The sequence below is a fragment of the Pan paniscus genome, chromosome 14 (genome assembly GCF_029289425.2).
Source record: "Pan paniscus chromosome 14, NHGRI_mPanPan1-v2.0_pri, whole genome shotgun sequence".
Classification (NCBI taxonomy): Eukaryota; Metazoa; Chordata; class Mammalia; order Primates; family Hominidae; genus Pan; species Pan paniscus.
The window spans coordinates 61,736,242-61,762,601 of NC_073263.2; the positions used below are offsets into that span (position 1 = coordinate 61,736,242).

The 26,360-nt window shown below is 38.2% G+C and overlaps 1 long non-coding RNA gene across 1 annotated transcript in view; it reads right to left on the bottom strand.

The window, feature by feature from the left end:
- Positions 1–26,360, bottom strand: part of LOC130540712 (uncharacterized) — a 53,727-nt gene that overhangs the window by 5,163 nt on the left and 22,204 nt on the right. Inside the window, exon 2 of the long non-coding RNA XR_008954705.2 lies at positions 7,016–7,229. This is a non-coding gene — a long non-coding RNA (uncharacterized LOC130540712). The remainder of the gene's footprint in view (positions 1–7,015; positions 7,230–26,360) is intronic.

Genomic DNA, 26,360 nt, shown 5'->3' on the forward strand with positions numbered 1-26,360 from the left:
AAATAGATCAGGTACTCTTAGCATAATAGCAGCCTGTAGTAAATACCCTTGTTAGTAAATTCAGAGTTTAATGTTGTTGACCCCAATGGCAGGGTTCTTCTTTTGCTGACCTACATGTTAAATCTTTTTCTACTTTTAAGTTATGACAAAAACTGAAAAGAACAACTGCATAAACTAGAGAGAATCTGTCATAGCAAATCTAGCACTGCGGGGGTTCAGATCTAAGATTAGTCTTATTGTTTTCTTAGGGGAGTTGAACTGAGCTACTGTAGTGATGAAGCGAATTGATATTCCTCCAAAATGCTTTTCCAGATGTTTAGCAAAGCTCTCAATTCCTTCTATTCCAATCATGGTCTCTCATTCTAAGTTCTCCTGGATTATTAAGTGAAGGGGGTGGGTGGGAGGGGAGTGGATGGGGTGGGAATACTTAAACCTGGTTTGGAGAAAGTGAAAGTGAAGGGAGGAGAGCAACATTGAGGATTGTAACCTAAATATTCTCCCTATAAATACAACTTCCTGCAGAAACTCAGGTCAGATGTCTTTAAGTTGCAATACAGTAGAATAATATCAGGCTGCATTTTAAAAAATCTCCTTTTGTGGAACTAGTGAGAGTCTCTGGGAACCAAGTCCATATCCATTATAATGAAGCTAGATAAGGGTACATGACTCAGATTCTGCCCATCAAAACCAACCATCCAAGCACCATGTGAAAGGCTTTGATAAGGCCCTGTGAAGACAGTTTATGCAGTTCATTTGTCATTGAATATGGTTTCATCCTTAGCACGACATTTTTAAACAGCTTGATTTTTAAAAAATCAATAGTCCTTGAGTAAGAATGATATCAGGACAACAATCTTCAATTTAATATTGAGGGCCCTTTTTCACATCTTTTTTAACTTTAAACTGACTTGTATCATAGTCTAAATTCCAACAGTGACTTTCAAATGCTTCCAGATTAATTCTTTCTTACTTTTGTCATATAGCACAGGTACAGTCTCTTTTTTGCTAGTGGTTTTCAAACTTGCGTTTTGAGCTGAGGAATCTCTTATCAAACAAAATCTGACTCAGAACCCAACAGCATAGTGGAACTGCTCAGGAAGTATCTCCTATCAGGAAAATCACTGGAAAATCGTTGCCCTATACCAAAAATACTTTCACTGACAGGTTTCCTAGCCAGAATAGAGGATGTAAGTTCCTCAAAAAATGTAAGTTGCTCAAAGAATAGAAATTTGTTAAGTAACATATGTAGAAAATAATATATAGTAACTGTAGTCATGAAAAAGTTGAATTCCAGGATTAGGCTTTGTGACCAGAAATAGAAATGGCTACACAGGTTCTAGACTGAATTTCCCAGTCTGCATTCCTCATCTCCTGCAGGTTGGAAGGGCTGGGGCTCTGGAGCAGCACATTAGCAATTGGCTCTCTTGCCTCTCTCCTGAATGGATATCCTCCCAATAATTCAAAGTTGTACATGTCATAAGCCCAGGACTTTCAAACTGGGTAACTGATCCAAACACTGGGAATGTGTGTTCAGAATATGACCCATTTGGAAGAAAACCTAAATGGGTCATATTCTGGACCCACATTCCCAGTCGAGACAGTACAAATGATAGTGGCAGGAGGCAGACAAATGCCTAGGCAGATACGGGCAGGTTGCTGGTGAAACCCCACTTTGAAACCAAAGATAGTTTAAACCCTGAAAATCAAGCCACAATCTCGGAAAAATCCATGGATTGAATCAAGAACATCTCTTCCTGTTTGGCACACTTTCCCCTGATTGATCTCCACCCTTCACCTATTTAACATATACCTACCCTGCCCTAATTGGTTTTTTACACTGTCATGCTCACCTTTTGTGGTGATTTGTTTTAGCCTCTTTTGCATACTCACAAGCCAATCAGCATGTACTCTCCCATTCTGAGCCCACAAAAGCCCCGGACCTAGACACACTGAGAGACAGACCACCCAACTTTGGGCGGGGGACCACCCTTGCCTCCCCTCTCTATTGAGAACTGTTCAATCGCTCAATAAAATTATTCTCCGTCCTCCTTACCCTTCTATTGTGAGTATAACCTCATTCTTGGACATGGGACAAGAACTCAGGAACCACCAAGTGTGGGTACAAGCTGTAACACAGGCAGGCTGGGGCACACCCAGCCCAGCTGGGGGCTGAGCTGGTGCACGAGCCAGGCGCAGCCTGGTGGGCCGAGTGGATGAAGTGCCTCCTGCAGCCGGCCTGGGGCCAAATGAGGCCTAGGTGGGGGCATCGCTGGCCATGGAGGGCCCCAACTGGCAAAGTGGCAGGCAAAAATCCTGCATCACAAAGATGTACTCCTAAGTTGCTTAGACTTTGACATAAGACTGGAGAGAAAAGAATTTTTCTTCCAACACAAGCATGCCAAACCTTACTTTGCTAAAGGGAACTTTGATCCCGAGGCACTATTCTACAGACAACAGTTCCCTGCATTATATTTGAGAAGACTAACCATCTTTAGGATGAGCCCCCATTTTCCAGTTCTAGAGTGGGATCCTTGGTTTTTATAAATCTACAAGGGAAAAACATTTCCATATCCTAAACAAAGCTACCTGGCAGAATAGCTATGTTGGGCAGATTCAGTAGTAAGGCCCTACTTGCATAGCCCAAAGCTAGATGTGTCAAAGCGTTATGAATTGTTCATAGTATGTGATAATCATGATTATATATTTCAATGTTGTACCTTTGCATTGAAAAGCTTCTTTGACTGTGTTTTCAGTTTCTCTGTTGTTCCTTCAAAGCAGGCAGCTACCATCTCTGAGAGCTGCTGCTATTATAGTAAATAAGAAGTTATGTGCTTCCTATCTGTCTCCTCATAACTAACTCTCTTCATTAAAGTTAGAAGGAACAGTGGTATGCTGAAGCTGGACAATACGCCTCATTAGAGCTGACTGTTATATTTTTAGGAATTTTATTTTATTAGGTTGGTGCAAAAGTAATCAAAAGTCATGGCAAAAACTGCAATTACTTTTGCACCAAACTAATACATCCCACTATTAAAAATTAAATTGTGTAACCTTAGAATTAAATAAATTTCTTTTAAAAAAAGGTAACAAATAATCCAAACTCTTCACATCTTGGTGATTTTACTACATTTTACAACAATCTATACACAATATTTATTTTCATTTTATCTATATGGTAGAAATATCATATAAAAGTGTGCAACTCTTTTCCACTCCACATTCAGCGATGTCAGGTGGGTAGCTTGAAATCAACTATGAGCATTTACACCATGGAAATTGGCAAACATAAAAAAATAGGGCTTTTATTTCAAGAGAACTAGTTGTTAAATGTTTACCATCACACCATTGACAACGAGAGTATAAATAGATGTCAATTCCTTTGCCAATACTTGACAAAACAATTACTTATGTTTACATGACTGGCTAGTGAGACATTTTGCCATCAACTAGCTATTTTTATAATGTTGTGAGCCTTGATACTCACAACTGAATTCCCTCATTCTCTCTTTATCACCAGTGAAAATTGTAAATCAGCAGCAATAAAGAATTAAATTGGGTTTCAACAAGAAATAAAAATGATGCCAATCAACTATGTGGGTAGCATTTTATGCTGTTAGAAAATAAGTAAATATATGAAACTCATAAATCTATTGCATGAATATATCAGTCAGAGATGGAGAAAAAGCTATCACAATGGGAGGGACATAAATTGTGCTTTGTGAAAAGAATGTACTAAAATAAAGAAATGCACTGCATGGGTTCATAATTTGGTAATAATATGAGTTCATTAGTTGCTATATATTTGCTGGGCAGTAGTTTGTCCCTGATAGAAAGCTTTACTGAAGATCCTGGGATCAGGTCACAGAAGAATGATTTAGTGAACTTCTAATGGCTGTTGTCAATGTGCTCACATTCAAAGCCAGGCCCATCTGTAGAGGGGATCCCTTGTGTGGTACCTTTCTGTTTCGTTTCCTTCACCAGGGAAGTCACAGTATTGCTGCTCCCTGGGAGTCCAGACCCTGAGCCCCAGAGAATATTCACCTCCACCTATGTCCTACATCCCCAGTCCTTAGTGTTTGTCTAATTATTAACCTTATTCCTGAATAATTAATCCTAATAACATTTTCATTGGTAAGTAAGGGATATATATATGTGTGCGTGTGTGTGTCTGTGTGTGTGTGTGTATGTGTGTGTAAGAGTTCTGCTGTAAAATTTCAGAGGTCCAAAAAACTATGTGATAAAGATAAATAGTATTTAATTTAATATATTTAAAAAATTAAACTTAATGCAAAAAACCCATGATTCATAGAATATCAAAATCTGAAATAAAGACAGGATTAGACTTTAGGATAAGGGTGCTGTTCCCACTAGTGAACCAGGCTTCCAAGTGGAATGCCTTTCTTCCCATTTTCATTTGTCTCCTGCGAGTTTGCTCAATTAGCTGTTTCTTTTCTCTCCTAAAATTTCAGCTTCTAGCTCTGTATAGGCATTCATTTCCCAAAGCCTACAAACTTGCTAAAGTTCCAACCACCTTTGAAACAAAAAACAAAAGCAAGAACTGCCTCATTTCAATTCCTTTGATTTTTCTCCTGCTAACATCCCACACATTTTCCTTTATACCAAAGTTCCTTGAAAAAGTAACCTGTGCTCAGTGTCTTTATGTTTTTACCTCCCGTTTGGCATTTCTTCACTGCACAATGTTCATTATTCCTGTCTTTTGTGTGGGGGGTATACAGGGTCTTTCTCTGTCACCTAGGCTGGGGTGTGGTGGCACGATCTCGGCCCACTGCAACCTCCGCCTCCTGAGTTCAAGCAATTCTCTTGCCTCAGCCTCCTGAGTAACTGGGATTACAGGCGTACAACACCATGCCTAGCTAATTTTTGTATTTTTTATTAGAGATGGGTTTCACCATGTTGGCCAGGCTGGTCTTGAATTCCTGGCCTCTAATGATCCACCCACCGTGGCCTCCCAAAGTGCAGAGATTGCAGGCATGAACCACCGCACATGGCCACTCCAGTCTTTTTGAGAAATCTCTTCTTTTTGACTTCTATGATATCACATTTTTATTATTCCTTCTTCTACCTCCAAACCTTCCTTCTCAGTCTTACTTGGAATCTCATTTATTTCTGCCCTCTCTTAAAACGTTGGCAATCATCAGGTGCTAGCATCATCCTCTGCTTCCCTCACCCCTCCTTCAGCGACCACACCAACTCCCATGAGAGAACTATCAAAAACAAGCACACAACACTTATTTCCAGCTCTGAAGTCTCTCCTGGGATACAGATTTTTATATAGGCAGCCTACTAGACAGCCCCTCTTGGCCACTCATAGACACCTCAACCTCAACATATCTTAACACACTCATTACATAGCTCATTCACCACCGTTCTGCCTGGCTTTACCTCTACTATTTATCTCGTTGAATGGCACCAGGAATTCAACAAGGAAGCATGAAGCCACTCTAGAGTATTCCTTTTCCTCAAAGGCTAGAGACCTGAGTACTCCTAAAGACACCACCTCCAGCATCCGTGGAGCTGCCAACAGAAGCCCTCAGAATTTCACTTACTGTTTGCACACAGGACTTGTGGGACAACCTGTGATCCTGGAATGACATCCCACATTATCACATTGCATTCCTCTTCTCTGCCCTCACCTTCTGCTTCTCTTATTCCTGCTTCCTCTGTGCCAGAAATGCTAGCCTTCCTGCTTCTCCCTGGACCTTTCTTCCTCCAGATACACAGCTCCCCACCTTCCTTTGCTCATCTGTCTACTGATAGAAATATCTGTCATTGAGCCCTTTCCTAACCACCCCACATAAAATTAGTAACCTACTCCCCTGCTGTTCTCTCATCTTCCTATCCAGCTTCATTTTCCTTCATAGCACTTATACACACCGGACTTATTTTGTTTGTTCATTTTTCTTCTCTATTAAAATGTGCATCCCCTGAAACCAGGGTCTAGCTTACTAACTATATTTTCATCACCTAGAACAGTGTTCAATCTTTAGTAGAGACACAACACACATTTGTTAAATGACTGTATGATTAATTCCTGTCATACCTACTCCTTCAACATTTATCGTCTCAGTTTCCTTGGATATTCCTCACATATTCAACAAATATTCACTGAGCTCTTCATACAAGACCTGCAGAGTGCTGGCTGCTGCCATTGTCGCTGCTGCAGGACTCATTGTCTCCAGCCTGGACTCTTGGAATTGTCTCATAATTGGTTTCCTTGCTTACAGTCAGTTCTCCTTTTTATCTGTTCTTCATGCTGTTGCTAGGTTGTCTTTCCAACTTAGCTCACATTGATAGCTTCTCTGTGAAGCCTTTCTCAATAATTTCAGTAGAATGTCTTGACCTTCCCTGTGCCTCAATGTGCCTTGTACAGATGGCTGTCATAGCACATACACTATGGCACTTTGCTGAACATATTTATACTGTCACGTATTATTTGACTATAAACTCACTGAGGACAGATGTTACAGTCTTTTATTTGCCCTGAGTTTTATTTATCCTCACTATTTAACACAATACCAGGGCTAACATGAATGCTTGATAAATATTTGTTGAATAAGTAACATCATAGTGTTATCAACAAATTAACTGTCTTTATGCCAGAGAGTCTAAAGCACTTACACACAAATCATAGTATGTTTTTCCAACTTAAAAAAAAAATGATTTGAACATACATCTTTGTATGATAGGCGAAAAGCAGGTATTATTATCTCCCTCTAACAGAAGGAGGATTGGATTTATATCTGCTTCCTAAGATTACTTTGCACCCATAACTGGATTGATAGCATCAAGTCTAGTGTGCAGATTATTAAATTGGATGCTGAGGGATTAGCAAAGAAAAGTAGAAACATTCTCTGCCTTCAAGGATCATATTACCTGAAGGGGAAGACAATACCCATAGAAAATAGGTAGGAAAATAGGTCCATTGAAGCTCTTCTAAACAGTCCTAAAAATGGACCACTCAAATACTGAGAGAAAGGAAAAATGCTGAAATTACCTCTGTAACCAAACTGGAACTTCTTTTGGAGATCAGCATCCGTATTTAGACGAAAGCTGCTCTACCCAGAGGGCTGTACACAGGGAGACAAGTCACCTCTTCCAAGTCTGCAGTGCTCCCTAACGGCCAGCTGTCCGGAGCATGCAGCAGAATGGCAGCATCCTGACAGTTTAATTCTGAGCATCACGTCCGCAATTTACCTGGAGGGAAGAAGCTGAAGGCAGAATGCATAGGGAAATGATGATGAATTCCTAATGACTATTCTAGGTTAAATACTACTGACAAGTCAATGGGCAGAAGGTTTCATTTTGAAGGAGGCTGCTAAAAAGTGATTAACACCATATTTCTAAAACTAAATCAAAACTCTACCAGGGATTCACCTTCAAAATTGTGATAGTCTGGTTTTCCGGGAAAATGACTGTGTACTAAGAGAACAAGGCAGGGAAGTCAATTAACATTTCTAGGCACTTTTTATGTGTTTTAAATAGTTCTTTCAAACCCTCTCCCAAATGAATCCTCACAACAATATTGCAAGATAAACATTACTAATTCCGTTATTATAGATGAGGATATTGTAGAAAATAAAGGCCCACATGAAAACAGTATGTCTTTCTATCAGTGTGGACTCATGAATACTTATTGTAATCAGTAGGTTATAATCTATTAGTCTCATTTATTTTGTTGCCTTTCCCAGCTTTGACCATGGGGAGTTCCCTCAAGTGGACTCTGGTGTCCTTTTCACATGACTCATCAATTTTTTTATCATTTCCTTACTTTCTGGCATCACAAGATATTTCAGGCTCCCCTTGTATTTTTTTTTTTCGTCAACTCTGGAATCAGCCAAGGAGCACTGGTTCCTTTTATTAGAGAATGGTTTTAAAATGAAAATGAGATCTGAGTGCTGGTGGGGCTCATTTGCCAAGGTGGTGTTGTTTCTAGGTGCTCACAGAGAAAACAGATGAGAAATATATACATGTATACACATACATAAGTTCCACATACATCTGTCTACATCTTTTTCTATCTCTAGCTATCTCAAATATATCAAAAACACAAGTTCACACTGATACCTCAGATTCCAAACCACCACCTCAGGGTTCATTCTAGCCTGTCCCATCTCTGTCTCCAATAGTGAGGAACCAGACTCTCATTACCCCCAATATATTTATTTCAGCAGTCCTAGAACATACACAAAGTAGTTACTGAATTGCTAACTCATACTCCAGTGAAAAACAAATTCAGTAACTAACAATATTTGTGAACAGTTTTTTTTTGTCTTTAGCCTTACAAAATATAGTCAAAACATTGTTTTTCAAATTTGTTACTGTATTTCATTTTTGATGTTCCCTACTTCCTAATTCATTTTGATTATTTATTCAGTATGACTAATATGATCATGATACCAAAAGTCGAAGCATATGTGTGTGTGTGTACATATGTATCTATATATATACATATACATACATATATATACACACATATACATATACATACATATATATATACATATACATATATATCTAAAGGTATAATCAGAGAAATGTCACCTCCCTTTAGCCCTTCTCCTTTGTTCCTGCTCTCCCATTCTTTCTATTGAGTCCCTACCCATCTCCTTTGGGTAACCAATCTCATTAGTTCAGGTTTATTCTTATTATCTTTCTATTTGCACAAATAAGAAGATACATGTATATTTTCTTTTCCCTTTTTTCCTTTTTTTCTTTTCGTTCTTTCCTTTTTTTTTTTTTTTTTTTTTTTTAGAGATTCTCACTCTTTTTCCCAGGCTGGAGTACAGTGGCATGATCATGACTCACTGCAGCCTCGACCTCCTGGACTCAGGTGATCCTCCCACCTCAGCTTCCTGAGTAGCTGGGACCATAGGCTCATGCCATCACACCCTGGTAATTTTTGTATTTTTTGTAGAGACAGGGTTTCACCATGTTGCCAGGCTAGTCTCGAACTCCCAGGCTCAAGAAATACACCCATCTCAGCTTCCCAAACTGCTGGGGTTACAGGCATGAGCCACCACACCTGGCCTTATGTGTGTACTTTTTAATACTATGTTATACACATTAGGATGTACATAACATCCTAGGATTACATTTGGCTTTTTCACTTAAAAGTATATCCTGGGGCTGGGTGCGGTGGCTCATGCCTGTAATCCCAGCACTTTGGGAGGCCAAGGTGGGCGGATCACTTGAGGTCAGGAGTTCAAGACCAGCCTGACCAACATGGAGAAACCCCGTCTCTACTAAAAATACAAAATTAGCCGGCATGGTGGCACATGCCTGTAATCCCAGCTACTCAGGAGGCTGAGGCAGGAGAATCACGTGAACCTGGGAGGCGGAGGTTGCGGTGAGCCGAGATTGCACCATTGTACTCCAGCCTGGGCAACAAAAGCGAAACTCGGTCTCAGAAAAACCCAAAAAACAAAAAACATATATCCTGGAAATTAATCCGTATCACTAGTTTCTGGCTGAACGTTCCTGGTCTTTTAGGCAACAAGCTTCTGCTTTGTCCCCCAGTTCTGACAGGAGTTCAATTGTCCAGAGAGCCTTTCTCCTCCTCAAGATCCCAAATTTGGCTGAGGAAATCTTTGTCTCCCTTTTATTTTTGTTCTTTGAGGGGACCTTTAGTCTATGTCTCTCTTGGGATTTAGATAACACCATCCCTGGGGCATGGCCGAATCTGGATTCATCTTTGAACCCTGTCACTTAAGGGGTTCAGTGCTGCTTCAGAGACCAGGTGGCTAGGGGAACGTGTGTAAAAATGGAATAAAATGCACCTGATAAAGGTATGGACTTAGAAACAATGTGGAAACATGAGGGCATCCATCTGGGACTGGCTTTACCTTATCCTACCCTCCTCCCTCCCCATCACACTGTCTGTTGCTTCTTTGAACCATCTCTACTTCTTTTCCTTTTCAAAGCAACTCTAATGTTTATTTCATCTACTCTCCTCTGTGTGCCGGTAGAAAGGGGATTATTTCTTTTCTCCAAGGTTTCCCCTGTTGAATGAGGTCCCTTGATAACAAACTTTCCAAATCAGTTGTTTCCTAAACATATTTTCAAACATTCAACCAGCTTTGGTCTTTGCTAGATCCTCTTTTGGGAGTGCCTTTCTACTCCTCTACCTGGAGAACTCTGGCTCAGCAGATAAATATATCATTATCTTTGTCACATGGTCCCAGTCTCCCTTTTCCTGGAAACCCTGTGGAATGAGTTCATCCCTCCTCTATGCTCCTACAGCTCCCTGTGTACTTCTTATTACAGCATTTTCCACATTATGTCATTATATAGTAATTAGATGTTTGCAGATCTGTCTCCCCCCACTAGACCATGACTGCTTGAGGCCTGGGATAATTATGTTTCATTCTTCTTTGTGTCTCCAGTGCCTTGCAGTATCTGCCACATAGTGGGTGCTGAGTAATGTTTAAATGATTTCATTAACTATACTTTGTCACACATGCACAGTCATTTAGCACAGATACAGAAAGAGAGCAACTCTAAAGAGATTTCACGCATTCTGCTAATAAGGAGGAAACTAAAGCACTACGGTTAAGTCAGAAGTTTCTGTTTTTTAGCTGCTGATTAGATCTTGCCCCAGCCTTAGAGGCACTGAATAAAATGGTCAGATTTTCCACATGCTCAATCCAGGCCAATAGGAGAAGTTTCACTCTTGCCCAGACCAAAAAGTCTTAGAATTACAATGATGGATGGGCTTATGGAATGGCTCTTCCTCTTCTAGGAGCAAATGTCTATAATAATTTAGGTCCCATTGGGTTGTGTCTCAACCATGAAACTGGATTTATTAATTTGACCTTTTAATTACTAACAATCTGCTGACCTGAAATTTCTTCAGATCCTCAGAGCAAGGAAATAAACTTCTCCAGGAGAGAGAATAAAAATAAAATAAAACAAAAGCAAGTCTGGCACCTAGCTATGTTGGTGTCTTCCAAAGTATGAACACCATAATAAAGGCTTTCTGCTTCTGTTTCATTATGTGACAGTCAGAGACTGTAAACACTGTCGGTGGCAGAGAAAACAGTGTCTAGAAACAAATAAGAGAAACTAAAGATGAAACTGGGAATATGTGCACAGCTTATGCTTTGGTATTCTGTGGTCATGACAGCTTTTGCTCTTATGAAAGTACTGAGTGTGGTGTTCTTTTTCCCTGTAATGATTTCTGAAACTGTGTGACTTGTGGAATTTGCCTTAAAAAATGCAGTGAGTGTTTAATCGCTCAGGGTGTGAGTAACCACATTCTGTTCGACTATGCTTCCAGCCCTCACTTTCCTCCTTATCAGTGACAGTACTCCAAACACTTGTCTCAATTTTCAGATCAAAGCTGATGAAAAACAGACCTCTAAAGGGTTGAATTGCCTTCTGCATTTTTGTTCATCGGAAGAAAATACCTATACCACTTGAAAGGGCTGAGCTTTTTTAGTGACTCATCTGTAGATTGTAAATTCTGTTTTGCCTTCCTGCTTTGCTTATTTCTTACTCTGTCAATGTCATCTGCTTCATGAAATGTATCTTTTAATTAATTATTCTTGTCTCAAGTTGTCTGCTGTGGCTCACTGTCAGGACAATAATTCATATCGGTAAAATAGGATATGTTGCTAAATGGAAATATCTTGGCTTATTTCAACATGAGATTAACTTCATTTACCCAATAATCACCTTAAATTATTTTTCAGATAAATCTTTTTGTTGTTTATATTTTATTTGAAGTTGCATACAACATTGCTTTTCTAAAAGAGCAGAAATTTGGAAGCATGAGAACATTAAACTATAGAAGACCCTAGAAGTCTGATTGAAAAAACATTTAGAAGGAATTCTAAAGCTAGAAGCCAAGTCCAACGACACAACAATAACAATTCCATTCATATTCTGATCTATGGGAAATCTCCAAAAAAGGCCTCCCAGAAATGCATAATAAAATATGAATAGTTTTGAATAGGTTACACATGGTTTGCCTGAGTTTATTAAAACAATGGAATCAGTTATAAATAATGCAGAAAAGATTAATAAAGTAATTGAAGGTAAATAAATTTAAAACAAATAGAAACAAGATGGGTGACAAAATAAACAAACCTCTATGACTTTTCCAAAGGCAACCTTTAAAAACAATGGTAGGCACGTTCTCACTCATAGGCGGGAATTGAACAATGAGAACACTTGGACACAGGAAGGGGAACATCACACACCGGGGCTTGTCGTGGGTGAGAGGAGCGGGGAGGGATAGCATTAGCAGATATACCTAATGTAAATGACGAGTTAATGGGTGCAGCACACCAACATGGCACATCCATACATATGTAACAAACCTGCACATTGTGCACATGTACCCTAGAACTTAAAGTATAAAACAAAAGGTAGATTTTCAAAGCTATTTACTAAAGTGAACAGAAACAAACTTTGTATTATTTGGAGAACCATAATTTAGTCCAGTTGGGAAGAAATTGAGGTTCAAGGATTTACATGTACTGGTAGAATATTTCTGAAATGATAGGATCAGAAGTATTATTGAATTTAGAATTTTTTTTAGTTTTGGAATATTTGCATATACACAATGAGATATCTTAGGAATGGGACCTAAGTCTAAACATGAAATTCATTTATATTTCATACACGCTTTATACACGCAGCCTGAAACTAATTTTATGCAATATTTTAAAATAATTTTGTGTAAGAAAGTTTTGACTGCAACCTGACATACGAGGTCAGGTGGGGAATTTTCCACTTGGGGCATGATGTCGGTACTCCACAAGTTTCCTATTTTGAACCATTTTTTTTCTTTTTTTTTTTGAGATGGAGTTTCACTCTTGTCACCCAGGCTGGAGTGCCATGGCATGATCTTGGCTCATTGCAACCTCCACCTCCCAGGTTCAAGCGATTCTCCTGCATCAGCCTCCCAAGTAGTTGGGATTACAGGTATGCACCACCACACCCGGCTAATTTTTGTATTATTGGTAGAGATGAGGTTTCACCATGTCGGCCAGGCTGGTCTCGAACTCCTGACCTCAGGTGATCAGCCAACCTCGGCCTCGCATAGTACTGGGATTACAGGTGTGAGCCACTGTGCTCGGCCTTGAAGCATTTTTGATTTGAGGTTTCTGACTAGAAATGCTCAACCTGTACTTCTGAAAGGAGGATATTCTTTTCAGTGTAATCCTTCAGGACCAAATTTGTACTCCTTTCCTAACGGGAATGAAGGGTCATTCTTCTTTTAGTCCAGATATTAGGAGCACTATAGTAATGCGATATTTGGTTATTATGACTGCATGGTGTGGAAAGGTCACTGGACTAAAAAGGAACTGTAGGTTCTCATCCCAGATGCATCATTAACTGGTTTTGTGACCTTGGGAAAAATCAATGAATTTGATAAATATTCCTTAAGCACCTAGGTACTATGCAAGATGTTGAAGCTAAAATGACAATAGGAAAAGTTCTTCAACTTTCCCCTGAGAAAGACTGGCAGTAAAAAAATAATAATAAAGAGCTACACGTGCCACAGTAAGAAATAGATGGGATGGGGCTAGAGACAGAAATAGGCATTCCAGGAATTTCAAGCCCTTTGGCTTTGCTAGATTCGAGGGTGCTTGACAAGGTGGGCCGAACATAAGGCTGGAGTCATAGGCAGGGACCAAATTGTGCAGTGTCTTTTGCATTACAGTAAGAATTTGGACATTAATGATGTATCCAGTAATACTCAAATTTTAGTATGCAATCGAATTACTTGGAGGAGTTTATTAAAACACAAGCGTCTGCCCTTGAGTGACAGCATCCGAATCTCCAGTGGCAGGATCAGGACACGTGTATTTGACAAGCCCCTCAGGTGCTTCTAGTGTACCCAAAAGTTTGAGAGCCACTGGTATAGTCAGTGAGGAACCACTGAAGACCCTGGCGTAAGGGAGTAACACCAGATTTGTATTTTAGAAAGATCACTCTGCAAAGAGCGTAGAGAACAGACTTGAGGGGTGTGATCCTGGAGACAGGGAGACTGATTAAAAGATGATTTTCTTTATAATTCAGGACCCAGCCTCCTCTCCTGGGTATGTGTCTGAGAAAAAAATCCAATATATGTACCTTAGGAAACAGTAGAAAAGTGTTCATAGTAGCAATGTGTGTAGTAGCAAAAAAAATAAGACTATCCCAAATATCGATGAATAGGAGAATAAATTGTGGTATTTTCCCATAAGAGAATTTGCTACAACAGTGAAAATGAATGAATCAAATCTATATGCAATTAAATAGATGAATCTTACAAACACAGGGGTCCCCCTATCCTCAGGGGATATATTCCAAGACCTCCAGTGGATGCCTGAAATCTTGGATGTACTGAACCCTATATATCCTATGTTTTTTTCCTATACATACATACCTATGATAAAGTTTATCATTTATAAATTAGGCACAGTAAGAGATTAACAACTAATAATAAAATTGGATAACTATCATACTGTAATAAAAGTTATGTGAATGTGATCTCTCTCTTTCTTTCCCTCTCAAAATATCTTATTTCACTGTACTTAGCCTTCTTCTTGTGATCTGTTGATTTGATAACTGAGACCACTACTACGTGACTTACATGTGGGTAGCATGGACGTGTGGATGTGGTGGACAAAGGGATGATTTGTGTCCAGCTGGGAAGAAGTGGGACAGTGCAAGATTTCATCATGCTACTCGGAATGGCATGTGATTTAAACTTATGAATTGTTTATTTCTGGAATTTTCTATTTAATATTTTTGGACCACAGTTGACCATGGGTAACTGAAACTACGGAAAACAAAACTGTGGATAAGTGGGGACTACTATAGAGTTTTGAGAGTAAAAAAAGCAGTAATGAAAGACTACATACTGTGAAAGCTGTTGGTATCAAAATGGACTGACTTATGTCAGACGCTGGCAAAATGGAGTTAGGCAGTCATGAAGTGGGGGGATGCTTACACATATTTGCCAGAAACTATCACAAAAGATTCTGCCAAACCCATAATATTACATAAAACCACCACAACCTTGCACACCGTCCCCCGCCAAAATAAAAAAGAGAAAAAGAAAAAGAAAATACTTTTGTGAGGACATCTGCCTAGCAAATGCCTCTCCAGTCTTGGACCGATGCTACCCTTATTATTGATCCTTGTAGCCAAGGATAATTGTCTCACAACAACTTATGTAACCCTCCTCATTTTACCTTTAAAAATGCTTGTCTTTCTTTGCCTTCCTGGATGTGCGTATGATTTGTCACAGCATGTGTCCCACGTTGCAATGCCCTATTTGTTCCTGATTAAACTAAATGTTTTTAGATAGCCTCTCTCTGTTTGTTATTTAGGTTGACAATACTATATGATACCATTCAAATATGGTTTTAAAGTGAACAAAATTAAACAGTTATATACACACATTGTTTTTCAACAAAGCAAGGGAATAAAACTACACAATTTAGGACAGCATTACCACTTGTAGAGGTCAGTGGATTTGGCTAAGGATAAAATACACAATATCTTCAATGGTGATGATAACATTTTATTTCACTAGTTGAATGGTGGATTGATGGCTGTTTGTGTTTTGATTATGCTTCACAACTTATATTTGGTAACCAGTCTGTAAAGATGGCTCTCCAAAGCACGGTGCCTCCCAGTGTTCATGCTTTTGTATAGTCCTCTCCCACATTGAACCTGGGGGTTTAATCAAGAGGATGCAGCAGAAGTGACACTGTGTGACTTCTAAGCCTAGGTCATAAGAAGCCTTGTATCTGCCTCCTGGGCCTCTCAGAACACATGTTCTGAGAAAGCAAGCCACCATGCAGGAAGTCCAAATATCCAGACACCACCATGTGAGGAAGCCCAAGTTAGCCACATGGAAAGGCTGCCTGGAGACAAGTGATGTCTGGCTAGCTATTCCCAGCTGAGACACCAGTTATATAAGTGAAGAAGCCATCATGGGTGTCCAGCACAGTTGAGTCTGCAGATGACTTCAGCCCCAGCCACCACCTGACTGCAACTGCATGAGAAACTCCAAGAGACAACTGCCCAACTGAGCCCAGTAAACCCTCAGAACTGTGAGAGAGATTAGTACATCACTGTTTTAAGCCACAAAGTTGGAAATGGTTGGTCATACAAGAGATAGCCAGAACATGATGTCACATATATTATTTTGTATGCATCAAACACTACAATTTTTTTTTTCAGAAATGAGATTATTAACACAAGTTGGAATCAGACAGTCTGGTATCAAATCCTGGTTCTGCCACTCCTAGCTTCTGCGACTTATCCTGAATAAGCCACTTAACCTCTCTAAGAATCAGTTTTATCATCTGGGAAATGGGGAAAATAATAGTTCCTACCTCATAGGTAAGTTGGGAGGCTTAAGAAATACTGACTTTGTATATTCTTATCTAGGCAGAAGGTAAGGACATTACAACTTGTAGGGACAAAGCAGTACTACACAAACTTGCTTCTTCTATGGATTGAAAGAGGAAAGGAAAAAGCTTTTGTAAGTGAAATGTGGATTATAGCTTAAGAACTCCTATGAGTATTCATGGTAAACAGGATTCAGCTGGAACAAGTGGCTATAAAGTCTGTTCCCACTCTGTGGTTTTATGAAGATTCATTGTTTTCCTGCAGTTTATTTCAGGTATAAAACATGTGAACTCGGATTTCTCAGACAGATTTCCCTGATTTTAGCATTATCTCTGTCCATGGCTTCCCTCTCCTGTGGAACTCTCCACTTTGGGCCCAGTCGTCTCATGTTAGGTGAAAGCAAACAAATAAAGGCGTCGTTCAGTCAATCCACTCGATGGCTGGTTAATAGATCACACAGAAGGAAGGGGCAAGGAAGGAGGAACAGGAGACTGATAGTGCTGTTCTTTCTGCAGGGCATTTGAACTCTGGGAATAGAAACTGGACAAGTGATTTTAGGAAGCAATCTTGTTTGAAAGATGATTATACTCTAGGAAGGGGTGAAATATGACCATTGTGCATCCCACAGATATCCTCAGAATATGATGAAAGCCAATTTCTACCCTTTCCCATTTAGCTTGGTCCACAAACTACACGGTTCAGGAGGATTAGCAAAATGCCAGCCAGGAGGTAAGCATTGTCTGAAAAGCCTGTGGCCCGTGGAGCTTGTGAACCACAAAACATCAATATTGACATCAGCTGGAGGAGATCTGATGGGAATCAGGCATGGCATGACTGCAGGCTGCGTAGGGGCTAGGCACTCTATCTGCAGACCCTGGAGCTCGCCCGGATCAGAGGATGACTTCCATCTGTTCTCCACACCCACCGGGGCAGAACAAAAAGGATGGGGTTATAATCCAGCAGGAGGTATATGGGTTAGTTGAGCTCCAGAGGTCTCTTTAAGCTCTAATTCAATGAACACTGTCTTTCTTATCTCTGAGAAGAGGTAGCATTTTAAAAAACTGAGTTTGCTTTTGAAAAAAATTGCATTGTGAAGTATTTGTTGAAACTTCATAAATATCTGTGCTTTAAAAAATATTTTAACTGCAGTTAAATGTTCAGATTTGCTAGAGAGCTGCTGCAAAACTTCAGAGCTTTATTTACATAATCTTTCTCTTTACAGATTCCTTCTTTCTTCCACTGAATTTTGAGGAGGAAAATAAGTCATTTCTCCTCCAAGAAGTCCCTCTGCTTCCAGCAGTCTGCTATGGTTTTTAGTGGCAATCCTAAATGTCAGAAGGCACGGTGAAACCTGTCGTGGAAGCCTCAAGGTAGGATCTTTTGATACTTAGCTAGCAAGGTCTTGTATTGTTTAGCCATGTATAGTATCTAGAGGATTGCTCCTATTCTCCCTTTCCTGTGAATACGTATATTCACATCTCTACCTCACTGATATCTCCTAATTCCAATGCATTAACAATTTTTCAGGCTGGGTGCGGTGGCTCATGCCTGTAATCCCAGCACTTCGGAAGGCCGAGGTAGGTGGATCACCTGAGGTCGGGAGTTTGAGACCAGCCTGGCCAACATGGTGAAACCTCGTCTCTACTAAAAATACAAATTTAGCCAGGTGTGCTGGGGCATGCCTGTAATCCCAGCCTCTCCGGAGGCTGAATCAGGAGAATAGCTTGAACCTGGGAGGTGGAGGTTGCAGTGTGCTGAGATCGTGCCATTGCACTCCAGCCTGGGTGACAAGAGCAAAACTCCATCTCAAAAATAAAAAAATAAAAAAAAAAGGAAACAATTTTACTTACAGAAAAACGGCAAATGCCGTACAAAGATTTTTTCCTAGAACCATTAGAGAGTAAATTGTTGACCTGATGTCTCATAATCCCTAAATACTTTAGTCCAAGGGCATATTCCTACATAACCACAATACAAGTACGCAAATCAGGAGATCGAAATTGATATTTTACTGCCATCTAACTCTCAGATTCCACTCAAGATGTGCCAACTGTCACAACGATATCCTTCACAGAAAAAAAAATCTGGTTCAGAATTAAGTGTTTCCATTAGTTGTTATTTAAGTTGCCTTCTCTTTGGAATGGGTTTCTCTTTCCTTGACTTTCGTTACTTTGACAATTTTAAAGATTACAGATTAGGTTTTTTTTTTTAATAGAATGGCTGTCATTTTGTTACCTCATGATTAGATTCACAGTATGAATTTTTGGCAGGAATGCCACCAAAGGGATGTTGGTTCTCATTGTATCCTATCAGATGGAATGTGATTTTGGTTTGTCTGATGAGCTGATGTTAACTTAGATCATGCCATTCAAGTCACACCTGCCAGTCTTATCTGTATTTGCCTCTTCCCCTTTTAAATCAATAAATGCTTTATGGGGAGATACTTTAAGCTACATAAATATCTTGTTCCATATCTAACTTCCTGTTTATTTCAGTGCGGGCTCTTGGATTCCTACTTCATTCAATGGATTATAGTGTTACTATATTTATTTTGGTACTCAAATGACAGTGGGATCCCCTTGAAGGTGGTTCCCATGTCCTTTTCACATGTCCTCACCATTTGTTTAGTACTTTCTTACTTCCTGGCACAAGAAGATGTTCTAGGCTCATCTGGTCCTTTTTCTACCCCAGCCCTGGAATCAGCCATTTCTCTAAGGACCCCAGTTCCTTTTAATGGCAAATGGTACTTAGAAACTAAACTTTGGTTGCTAGGTGTGCATATTGCTATTGGGGTGTTGCTGCTCCCAATTCTCTCAGGCCTTTCAAGCCCTTTCTTTATCGTTTAAGAAAATTACCCATTTGTCACTTGTGTTGCAAGTAGCTTTTCTCAGTGGGAAGTTTTTGTTTTGACTTTATTTATGATGATTTTTTTCCTGTTCGGAAATAATTGGTCATTTTGCAGCCCAATTTGCCCACCATTCTTGTTTTGCTTCTGGGATTAATTTATTAGCCATTCCACACTTCAGAGTTAAAACATTTTCCCAATGTTTTCTTCTAATTCTTTCCTAGAAAAATATTTTTAAAAAAATCTTAAAGTGCACATACTTTTATGTTGGTGAAGAAAAAATTGGGTTTCATTTAGAGAGCAAGCTCAGTGCCACAGACTGATTCACTGTCTGAGGAAAACCAAAGACAGATCCAATTTTTTGGATATGTAAGCATTTTGTGAACGGTTCTAGGAGCTCCTTATCCAAACTAGTGGTTTTCTTACCCTGGTTGACAATTATCACGACCTTGGGAAATTTTCTCAAACATGCTGGTACCCAGTATCCACCACACAAAGCAATTGAATCAGAACCTCTAGGGATTGCTGGGTAAGGGCTTTTTTTAAGTGCTACAGGTGATCCTAATGTGCTGCCAAGACTGAGAACCACTCATCTAATTACACATCCTCACACTTGTCTAAAATTCTACCATGAGTAACTGTTTCCTTCAGACTAAAGAATTCCTTTTTGGTTATTTCCTTTCTTGGTTATCTTCTTTTAAAACACATTTTTTTTCCAAAGATTTAATACATCAAGTTTCTAATAATTTAGACTAGTGAGTTTAGCAGACTTCTAAAATGAAGACACAAGCATTAAAGTTATAGTTATGCATGTGTGGAAACTACACATGCAGCACACCCACTGTCCTGCGCTGGTTGTACACAGAAGGCAGTAGATACCTAGGTAAAGGTGATATGGGTGGAAATGTTAATAGGAAGAAGCTTTGCCTTCAGAATAATCTCAGGGGGAACACTTAACAATACATTTGGAATTTTTGAAAACAAGAGCAAGCTGCAAGTTACGTGATGTTAAAAATATGACCCATTATCTGAGTGATTATGAGCAAGTTACTTTACTTTGAAGAGCCTCAGTTTCCTTATTCACAAAAATGAAGCTGATATTAATACCTCTTTCATGAGATTGTTGTGAGAATTACATCAGATCGTAAAGGTAAAGCCCTTTACATGTACATCACATAGAAAATACTCAGTAAGTGGTTGTCTTTAAATAAAGAATAGCTACTTTCACTCCTAGCCAGTACCACTTCTAACAGATAACTTTTTCTGCATAAATCAAATTGCACATTGGCTTAAATTTTCTTCTTGAGTGGCCTGTATATAATATTCAGTAGTATCACTATTTAATATTAATCTCAGAATAAGAGTTTTGAGCTGAGACAGGTTTTTTTTTTTTTGGTAATGAGTATGCATTTGTGATTTCTAAGGAAAATTCAGTAAAGGGAAAACATATATTTAAAATAGGTTGAATAGTTAAATTTTTCATCCTAATTGTTGGAATTATTTGGGGGTGACGAATGAGTCCAAAATTATAAATAATTCTAAAATTGTTTATTGCATTAAATTTCTAGTGCTGTAACTCTTGCATTGTCATGTGTATGTATCATACATTCTGGAAAAAGTAATGTCAGAACATGAGGCAATCATGGATGTTACTGAACATGGATATTTATTATGGCATTTAAATTAATATTACAAATAAAATAGTAGGTGACCTTATTTTACCTGATGTATTTTAAGAGTCAACCGACCTGTGACAGTTTGAAACAATAGACAAAGCATCTCAGAAATAGGCTCAGAATTATGTAGCCTGAGGCATGCACAATTTCCTATGGTGTCAAGTAAAATGAATATGAAGTACATCCTTAATAAGTAGAAACAAAAACTGATAGCCCCTACAAAGGGGGAATTCTCTTAAGCTTTATATATATATGAAAAATCTATCAACATAGTTCTTTTATTTAAAGGAAAGTGATGGTTTAAGTAAACTGTATTTATATAGCCATCAATTCTCCTTATAAAGATCTTCCACAGGGAAATTTTTGCACCTGTTAATCGGTTCCAAGACACAGTCAGTTGACAGAGTTTATATTGATGCCTAAACCAGGCCACAGGTTGGAGGGGTTGGGAGAATATTTGCTTCCAGCCAATAAATTTTTATTAAGCCTCCAGAATGAATTAGCTCTATATTAGGGACTGAGATAACTATGGGATTGTATAATATAATAAAGGATATGTGAAATATGAGATAATGATAACTTTTTTTTTCTAAACTAAAGAGAGAGATTTATTTGGATTGAAGTAGTCAAGGAAAGCTTTGTAAGATAGGACCTGACTTGGAACCTAAAGTGTCCGGACAGATGGAAGTGGAGGAAAGAGAAAGAAAGCATTCCAGGAAGATCAATGTGTAGATGTAAACTTAGAGGTGAGAATAAGCAAGTAGTGTGTGGGGGCTATATTCATTTGTTTTTGCTATGTAACAAATCATCTCCCAACGTAGTGACTAAAAACAAAGGCCATCTGCCATTGTCCATTATTGTAAGATTGGATGGGTGATTCTGCTGATCTGGGCCAGGCTCTGTGGATGTCAGTTGGACTTGCTATCAGTTGGGATGCAGTTAGCTGGAAGGTCAGGCAGGGGTGGGCTGGTCTGGAGTAACTCACATGTTAGGCTCATTGGCTGGTTGTTGGCTGGTTGTTGGTTGGTTGTTGGCCGAAGTACCTCAGCTCACCTCTGTTTATTCTCTCATCTTCCAATTGCCTGGTCTGTGCTTGTTCTCCTCACATGGTAGGGATTCAAGGGAGCAAGAGCAGAAGTGTTTCAAAGTCTCTTGAGGTGTACCTGGCACACTATCAATTTTTGCTAAATTCTATTAGTGAAAGCATATCACAAGGCCAGCCTGGATTCCAGCGGTAGAGACTTAAATGGGAGGAGCTGCAAAGTCACATCATAAAGGATACAGGGAAGGCTACTTTCGCAATCTTCTGCATGGGCCATCTCACTGAAGTATAGAGGATATGAAAAATAATAGAGCAATTCTCTAGGAAGATTAGTTTGGCAATAGTTCACAGAGATATGAGAATTCATGGAAGAGACTGAAATTAAGGAGATATCAGGGGCTGCATCAGTAAACCTGGTGAGAGGTATTAGGACCATGACAAGGATGGAGGCAGTACTGTAAGAATTTTTGTTGTTTTGTTAAAAGTAACTACAACATAAATGGTTTCATCCCTTTGGAAATATTTGGGAGCATTTTTGAATTGATCTTGGCTCACAGTCATATGTTTCTGAATTGTGTCTTTTCCTGTCTGTATCTTTGGGCTGCAGCCTGTCTGGGGTCTTTGGTTGATCATGAGCACACATTGTGCTGACTCCCCCAAACAATACCATATATCCAGCAAATCTGCTGGTGTGAGCACTTTGGGTATACATTCATCAGCATTCAGCTGTTCAATAACCGAAAGATTTTTTTATGGTGTTTACACTCTCCTGAGTGGAAAGGGTTTCCCAGGAGATTTGAAACAATATTCCAGTCTTGGTTTCTTGGATCCTGTCTGCAACTTCAAGAATTGGTATTCAAATACTGAAACTGTTAAGTAACTTGTTTCATTCCTTTGTTGGTGGGACTGTCCCAGCGTGATGTTATCAGCTATGAGGTGCTAGATACCATCCTGAATTAACCTTAACTCTACTTAGAGCAATAAATGATAGTGTTACTGCTTTTGGCAACTGCAGATATCACTTCAGGTTAAAAAGGGGAAGTGTATTTATAAAAATCCTTAGACTTATAGAACAAGTAACTTTCACAAGAATTAAACAAAATAAAGACCATACTGATTTTTAAAAGTATTTTATATTTCTTCAGGAAGTCTGAAGAAAAATGTAATAATTGAGTTAGGTCTTGAAGAGATCTTGAGAGGTCACTCTGAGAATACCTGTCTTAGAAGAGAAAAATTAGCTAATACCAAGTAAAGATTTCAGATACTCATCATACTTTCCAAATTGATTAAAAAATTTATTGCTTTAAGAACTCAAAGTTCAATTGTTATTACCTACTCTGATACTCTTTTCAAATGGCCACATTGTTTTGTTCTAATGATTTTGCTTTTCCAAAGACCGTAAATCTTATATGCAAAATTTAATTGCTTCCCATGAAGGAAAGAGGAGATGATGGAAATGCCTAGTGTGGGGCTCCAGAAAAACAATGAATTTATCTCTATTTCTGTCTGTTGAGATGTTTTAAGGTTAATAATTGGGAATTGCTCATTTTAAAGCCACATTGCATTAAAAAAAAGACACATGCTTCCTGCTGATAGGATTTTCAGACTGCCTAGGGTTTATTATAATTTTGTGAGAGAAAAGTCTTAATAGCTCAGTGATCAAATACATTATAAAATAATTTTAGAAAACCAAAGTATTTATAATTTTTCTAATTGTTCCTTGTAAATTTCACTTTCCCCTCTTGTACAGTTATGCTATCAGGATTTAGAATTTTAAATTGCCTCTTTCATTCATTTTACAACGGTATGATGAACGTTTTATCTTCCCTGGGAATTATTATTTCCAGAGGTAATAAGAACAGTCATCTGTTATATGGTCTGCATTTCTTGAGTTGTTTTCTGTGCTTTTTGTTGTCAGCTTAACAAAATTAATTAGATTAATTCCCTAAATTCTAGAGAATATTATTAGATATCAATTAAGCATTTATAAATGGTAATTTTAGATAGTAGTTTTATAGACTAATATTAAAAGAAAGTAAACTTACCTAGATTCATATATTTTAATGCTTAGTCTTTATCATACACCCCAAATTTTATGAATATTTTCATTGTTTTTTGTAGGTATCTAGTAAAAAGTTGTTTGTATGTATTTTGAATAAAATTTTAGCTGACTTTCTTGTTTGTTTATCTATATTTTCAAATAGATCTAGGTACTGGTATATCCTCCAAAAAATTAAAACCACACACACATACATGCCTAAAACAGATTGGTTGCTGATTCTAAATGCCTTGCTAGGTGTCCACTTATTTTATGCTTTTATTATTTTTAAAAAGTTATTCTTCAAAATAATGTTTAAAAGCCAACATGCACACAGTTTAACCAGTAAGTAAAATGATATACCCTGCCCCACTTCTCAGCATCCAGTCTTACTCAACAGGGATACCAACTCAGCTCTTTTTAAGTCTTTGGTAGATAACATTTCCCAGGCTCCTTTGCAATTATTTGCAGCCAAGTTATTGAGTTTAGGCCAGTGGAATATGAGTAAAAGTAATGCAAGCCACTTCCAGGCCCATCAAAAATTTCCTCGATATTATTCCCAATTTCCCGCAAATGGAGGGGACTCAGGGACCTAAAATAATGGATCCTTGAATCACTGTTTGGAGGAGAGTTGGTCTCAAGAGTTGCTGTTGGACTGATGCATAAATGATAAACTTACTGTGCCAAAACACAGAGATTTAGGGATTTTTTTTATAGCAGTTATCCCACCCTGACTAATAGATATTTCTTGATCTACTGCCTTTGTTTGGTTTGTTTACTGTATATCCTCTAGTAGCTTGCCAAAAAAATAGAAAGATACATGGTAGGTAACATTTCTAAATAATTACATTTTTGAAAATGTCTTTTTAAAATTCTCACACTTGATGCAATAATTTGACTGTTTGAAATATTGTTTTCTTCAAAATTTCAAAGACATTTCTTTAAGCTTTCGATATTGCTTTTTTCTTTCCCTTTGTTTTCTCTGCAATTTCTTTCTAGAAATCCTTTTAATCATATCTGGAACCTCTGGGCCTTATCAGCTTGTCTTATCTTTCTTGCTTTCAATCTATTTGTCTTTTGGTTCAACTTTCCTTATCTCTCTATCATCTTTAGCTCCCAGCTCTTCTACAGAATTATTTCTGCTGTATTATTTTTAATTTCTAAGAACTATTTTTATCTTCTGATTATTTCCCTTCATCTTTTTCATGGATACAATACACAATATCTTTTCTCTCCTCTCTCAAAGTGTTATTGGTAATTTTTTAAAAACTGTTTTTTTTTTGCTTTCTTTATGTGCTCTAGATTTAGTTCTTGTTTCTTTCTTTTTCTCACATCGGAGAATTTCCTCATATACCTAGTGGTCCTTGGATGTTTCTTCATATTTAAGAGTGAAACTGTGAAAAGCTGACTAGTTTTTAATCAGCTTTTGTTTCTTAAATATTTGGCAGATTTTTCCATGGGTCTTCAAACAGTATTGGTGATCAGGGTATATTCAACATGCTTGGATGCCAGATTGTTTTCCCTGTAATGTTTCAGCCATTTTTGCTCCACCAGAAAGAGCAAGTCATGAATTTTTTGCCTCTGCTATTATGCAAGAAAATTCAAAATCAGTTTCTAAAAATTTACCATCAAATTTAAAACAATGTTGTCCCAGGTTGAGTATTGTATGTCTTTAAATGTAATCAAAAAAGAGTAGAGGTTTGCTTCACGGTGATGCTTTGTTTTAAAAAGTCTTGCCAATCATGATGGCTTCACTAATATCCTAAGAAACAAAACACATTCATGTGGAAACAACATATAGGTAATTTAAAAAAATCATAGCCAGCTTCATTGCTAATATTAGTAGATGTAAATTCATAGCTCACAAAGTCTTATTCATAATTTTGATTTATTTTGACCAACTTGGAGTCAGATCTTGGAATCACTGTTTTGACTTCCCTATGTGAAGGGAGTAGTGGAAATGTTTTCACTGCTACTTTATTGTTCACTTCTATTTATATACCTAGTATTACTTTTGATCAGTGGTTTGTTTGTAGGATCCTTTTAAGCTAATTGTTCATTTTATGAATGTTAGTTAATGCTAGATAATATAATATCCATTAAACAATATGTTATAACTGCAATATGTGGCTATAAGTTGAAATTTGACAGGAGAAAAAGTGCCACTGTCAATGCCTCCAAGTTCCAGAATGTCACACTGCCTTTAAAATTCCTTTCATATTATACCTCTCAAGCATCCACTAGACAGAGTGGGTGAAGGTGCCAGCGTTGTTCTCTATGTTACATTAGCAAAGTTTAATTTCCAACTTATTATTTATTTATTTATTTTTATTATTATACTTTAAGTTTTAGGGTACATGTGCACAATGTGCAGGTTAGTTA